Source organism: Grammomys surdaster, unplaced genomic scaffold (assembly GCF_004785775.1).
Source record: "Grammomys surdaster isolate TR1022 unplaced genomic scaffold, NIH_TR_1.0 220, whole genome shotgun sequence".
NCBI classification, from domain to species: domain Eukaryota; kingdom Metazoa; phylum Chordata; class Mammalia; order Rodentia; family Muridae; genus Grammomys; species Grammomys surdaster.
The window spans coordinates 4,788,778-4,795,200 of NW_021604665.1; positions in this window are offsets into that span (position 1 = coordinate 4,788,778).

The window sequence follows — 6,423 nt, forward strand, 5'->3', positions numbered from 1 at the left end:
ACACACACACACACACACACACACACACACACACACACGTATATATGTGCTGCTGCCCTGGCTTCAGGACCTAGTTCTGAGGCGAAGAGTTACCAAGAAAGAGCAAGAACAAAGGGAGGGAGGGAGACAAGCAAAAAGAAGAGAAACCTCAGCCCCAGTTTGTCCTAAAGCTTAATTATTGTCTGAATATTACTCTCCCAGATACTCATCCTAGCCTGTGACAGCAAATGCCACACTCATTGGATATTCTCTGGCAAGACATTCTCTTCATCAAACCTTTCTACACTGTGATTCCTATTTGTGACAGCAAACCATGGTTTTCAACTTGATGGAATCTAGAATGAACTAAAATGCTAGCTGCTGGGCACTCACTCACTGTGAGAGATTTTTTTTTTTATCAGATTACTTGAAGCAAGAAGACTCTCCCTAAATGTGGACTACACCTTTTGGTGGCAGCCCACCTAAAAGACAAAGAGGAATCACACTTTGTTTTTTGCCTACTTGTCCTCACTCTGGTGGGCAAATTCATCCATGCTGCTGTGTTCCTTCACCAATATTAGAACCAACTTCTTTGGGCTTTTAACACAGATGGAAGGCCAGCAGCTCACTAATATTTCCCTAGTCCTTCATTGAGAGATTAGAAGTGATGAGATGTCTAGTCTCAGGTACTGAGCAGCTATCAGGTTCTCAAGAGTCTCAGCCTCAGGTCTGTTACGGGGGTCTAACAACCAGCTTTTGTCTTACTGCCCAGAGTATTAGAAAACCTCGATTCACTGAAAAAAGCTTGAAAGTGCTGGAAGAAATGAGTTAGGCTTTAAGCAGAAGCAAGAGGGTAGTGACCTTGATTATTGCTGGTATAACAGCTTTAATTTCATTAATTGCTAGCACCACTGCTTCTGTAATAGCATTAACACATGGAGTTAAGACAACTATTTTTGTTAACCATCTAGCAAAAAAATATTACTAATGTGTTGAGTATACAAAAGGATTTATACAGGTATCTGGAACAACGGATGAGGCTCTATAACCTATTCAAATTATCTGAAGGAGGTTTAGGGTTCAAGAGTTAGGAGCCATCCCAAGTGTCATGACAAATATCATTGGAGTAGTGTTACTTTTGAAATTCACAATGATTGTCATTATAATTAGAAAAAAGTTTAAAGACACCTGTAGGATATTTGGCATAATCCTAACACCTCTCTGGGTGTGTTAACTTTGTATAGTGAAATTATGAATTTAAAGAATGCTTCTCTGTTGAGCTTTGATGCTGCAGATAATGCTGATAAAAATTACCCATGGCCTGAGGTCAGTATTTCCATTTTGGTCAAACCTCAGGAATGGCATATATAGCTTGATCAGGCTAGCCCTCCTTGTCCTGGGAATACTTTTACTCCTGCCCATCATGTTAAAGCTTGTCTCTAATTACATCAACACCTGACAGCCAAAGTACATGACTTGAAAATGGTAATGGACCCCCAGACACAGTTATTAATTTAACAGGTTGGAAAGCCAAGGATGGGTAAGATTCTATACCAACCTAAGACAGAAATGCATTACTTTTGATAATGCGTATTTCATGACAGGTAAGGAAGGCATTCTTGTCAGAACAACCTAAGATAGGCTCAGTCTTGTTAATGAATTAAAAAAAAGGGCGGGGGGAGAGGTGGAGAGCCTTTGGGGCTGCTTGGCAAGAAGCTGACATGGGCCAAAGACAAGGAAATGGGCTACTTGGTAGGAATATGACATTGACCAATGACAAGGAAGTAGGCTTCAGGCAGGAATCTGACATTAGGCTAGAACAAAGAAGTAATTTCAGGTAGGAATTTAAATCTTAGGCTACAACAAAGAAGTAATCTCAGGCAGGAATCTATATTTGGCTAGAACAAAGAAGTAATTTCAGACAGGAATCTAAATTTTAGGCTAGAACAAGGAAGTAGGTTTCAGACATGAAAATGACCTTGGGGCAGGACAGGGAAGTAGGCTCAGATACTTTGATCATCCTGATAAGCCTTTAGAAACAGTGATCATATAATTGGGTTTAATTCCTTGCTTTGTCTTTGACTATTTGTGTTTATTGTATTGCTTGTTCCTTGACTATTTGCATCTATTGTATTAATAGACTCTCAACCTAGAACTGACCTTAATACATGTATGTAGTCAAAATGGTATAAAAGCATAAAGGAAGAGGGGGTATAGGATAGGGGTTCCTAGGGAGGGGGAATGGGGAAAGAGGATGACATCTGTATTATAAATAAATAAAATATCCAATAAAAATTTATGAAGTAAAAATGAAAAAAAAAAGATCTCAGCCTCTTCAGTGTGATGCAGCCATTGTTAAACTGCATCCTGTAAGCCCATCTAATAAAACACACACACACACACACACACACACACACACACACAAAGTAAATATATTCACTCAACCAGTTCTGTTCCTTCAGAGAACCGTGACTAATAGACTATTGATTATCTATAGATTAGGTATTGGTTATGAAAGTACTCAATAATCAGTTGAGTATAATGAAGTAGGCACGGTGTCATAAATGGACCTGTTCACATTTACCTTCTTTTCTTTGTATACTTTCATCAATGAGATGCTTTTATCTAATAAAATATAAGTAAATTGGAACTTTAAAAATTATAATAATTACCTGTAAGGTTGGACATGATGGTGCATGCCTTTAACCCTGGAACTCAGGAGGCAGAGGCAGACAAATCTCTGTAAGTTTAAGGTCATCCAAGTCTATATATGGTGAATTTCAGATAAGATGGGCCTATATAGTAAGATTCTGTTTAGAAATAATTATGCACAAATCTCTCTATTTGAAATATTCCTGTATTGTCTAAGAATAAAGAAGAACATTTCCACATTACCACCTAAACACTAACCTAAATGGTTCTAGATGTGAAAATTAAATTATTAAACCATGGGGTAGATTCCAGCTGTGCTTCAGCTCAATATTTGACAGGAACTACAAATTTCCTATAATCTAGAGTTTTCATTATTTTCTTTGTTTAAACTGTGCTTGAAAAATTAATAATTAAACAATCTGCAGGATAAATTCATGGCTCTGCTTTACAAAGTCACAAAGTGGTATGTCAGTTTGTTGAGACTATCACCATTACAAAATATTATCTCTCTGTAAATGACCATTCATTACACCCAGAGGAATAGTATTCTAAAGAAATCAACACCGGATTCTAAAACTGCTTAATTATTTAGGATAACTCTCTTATTGGGGTGCTTAAAAACCTTAAACCACTATGAAAATGAGTTCTATTTTAGCCTCAGAGAACTTCCAATATTTGTCCAAAACCTTATTTTTTGTCATTTCATGCCCAAAGTTATACAACTAATCCCATCAGCTCACTGAGCATTTCCTGTCCACGTGTACATGGAGGGAGCTAGGAAGACAGCTCAGTACTCAACATGCTTGCCTTGCAAGCATGAGGCCCCTAGTTTGATCATCAGGTTCCCTGCTTTAAAAAAAAAATAGAGAAAATTGTGGTGCTATAAACTTGTAACCTTAGAACTGGGGAGGGAGAGGCAAGATGGTGGATCCCTGGGACTTTCTGGATTGTTAAGCCTACTTGAAAAGACAGGCCAGTGAGAGGCTTGGTCTCAAAAGACAGGTAGATGGCACTTGAGGAATAATACCTGAGATTGTCCTCTTCCAACATCTGCATATGTACCTGAACATACATGCTCAGCCCCCATGCACATATATACATGAATGAATGAATGAATGAATGAATGAATGACAGGTAAAGACAATGATCAAGCAGATGGGCTCTCTAGAGAAGCATCAATCCTTATGCAGAGTGGACTGTGTACTTGGTATGTTAGTTGAAAATTGCTTGCATTCAGTTATCCTTTAGATTTCTTTAAGTCAGACACTCAGCATTGGTAATTTTTTTCTACCACCTCACCCCTTAGTTTGTCAATGAAGCCAGTTTTCCATGTAGCATTAGAAGCGATTACTCTTTAAGCGAAGTAAGATAACATGGGGGTGAGGCACATGTGTAAGTTAAGTGTGACTATAATTTAATCTTTATGGCTTAAAAATCTTGTGATTCTGTTCATTAAGCAATGCATTAAGTTCACTCCTCTCTCTCCATGTTAGATTCTCTTTGTGACATATTATCCCTTCTTGAATTCAGTTAAGCTTACATGTATGAATTCAAATTTAAATAACATTCTCATTTCTATCATGAGAAAGCCAGTATGGATGGCTTGACAGTCCACTTCATGAATGCAGCCAAGAGATCAGGCATTAATTTGGATGGCTGGGCACTCTGGGATTTAGGCCAGTGATTAATGAGTCTTTAAATGACTAGCTGCTGCTGTGTAACTCTGAAACCCTGGACTAGCATGTTTATTTTTAAATGCATCTTATCAAGGCCATAATCCTGTAGAGAGGCTTTGTAAGAAGAGAAAGAACATTTAGACTGTCAATGAGTCCAACCCTGTCCCGATATTCTCATAATAATAATTTAGTGATACTTTAAAGGCTACAAGATCATGTGTGCTTGGTAGACAGTGATTTTGGAAACATTTCAATGCACACAGGACCTCTAAGTTCTGTTTTCCCCAGGATCACATAGGACTCACATTGGATGCTGGCCATAAAGCTAATGCAACATTTCTTCCTCTTTTCTGGCCATGTTGGGAGTGCTTTTAATATTTCTTTCTCACAGTCTGTTCTGACCTAAGGTTTCTTCCAAACAACAACAGCACACTTTGTAGATCATGTGTAATTCTTCCAGACCATCCGCAACTTCACATATTTTATCCTTTCAGCAGTCAAGATGATCATAATTTTTAAGGTTTACCTTTATTTATGTATGTGTATCTGTATGTCTGTGTATATATGTGTGTGTATATGTATGTATCTGTATGTGTCTATCTACACGCACGTCTCTGTATATGTCTGTGTGTATCTGTCTATGCTTGTTTTCATGTGTATGTGTGCCTATTTGTATGTGTCTGTCTGTGTATGTGTGTCTCTATGTGTCTTTGTGTGTGTCTGTATGTGTCTGTCTTCATGTCTTTGTCTGTCTATATGTGTGTGTATTTTCTGATTTCATGTGTGTGTCTGTCTGTGTGTGTCTGTCTGTATGTGTCTGCATATATATATATATATGTATATATACATATATATATAATATATATATATACATAATATATATATTGCATATACATGTGTTGCATATATATGCTCCATTTATAGTGTATGTGTCTGTATGTGTATCTATGTTTGTCTGTGTGTGTTCGTCTGTATCTATGTGTGTTTGTATGTGTCTGTATATGTGTGTTTATGTGTATATCTATATGTATGTGTCTATCTATATATGCGTATGTGTATCTGTCTGTGCATGTTTGTATATATCTCTGTGTGTCTATGTGTATGTATGTCTGTATGTGTATGCTGCATGAGGATGCAAAGAAGAATCTCGATCTCCTGGTTGTGAGCTGGCTGCTCACCATGGGTGCTGGGACTTGAACTCTGGCCCTATGAAAGAAAAGAAACTCTTATCCATGGAGCCATCTCTCCATCCCTGATCTTCCTTATTTTACTGGCCCAAAATACAACCATCTTGATCCAGTGGCACATTTACATTTCTGCAGCTACGTGGCATCTGACAGGAACTAGAATTCAAACATTCTAAGTTCTAATTCCTCACTCATTTGGCCAAGCTGAGCCCTGGTACTGCTAACGCTTGAAATTTTATCTTTCAAAATAGCTGAATGAGAGAATTCTGAATAAACAAGAGGTGGTAGTGGATACATTAACCACTCTGATTTGACCACTGTACAATGTACATGCACACACGCTTCCAATAACCTCCTTTGTACCAGTTACTGCCTTGACTTTCCTGGATGATGGACTATAATCTGTAAAATTAAATCAACCCTTTCCTCCTCAAATAGCTTCTGGTCATGGTGTTTCCTTACAGCAATAGCAGCCCTACCTAAAAGAAACCTCCAAGAAACGCCATAACCTGTATGCACACTGTCCAAGCACATGATTTCCTGACTCTTCTATTACCCAGTATTCCTGACATCTGGGTCCAAATATTAATTATTTAGAAAAACTGAATATATTGTAAAATGATTGACTTAGCCATGTTCAGTTTGGCTTTCTCATCTGAAAAATATGTTTAAGGTAGATTATAGATGCTATTAACCATCAAGTTAGTTGATATATTGGTTGTCCTGAAAATGTGGACCTTGCTCAGCAGAGCATCTTGATAAATAGAATAGAACATAATCTCAACATCACTGCACAGCCACTGATCACAAAACTCTAGGAATGGAGACCGAAGACCTATATCTCTCTGTTTTGGTTGTTTTTGTTTTTGTTTTTTTCCAGACAGGGTTTATTTGTAGTCTTGGCTGTCCTGGAACTCACTCTGTAGACC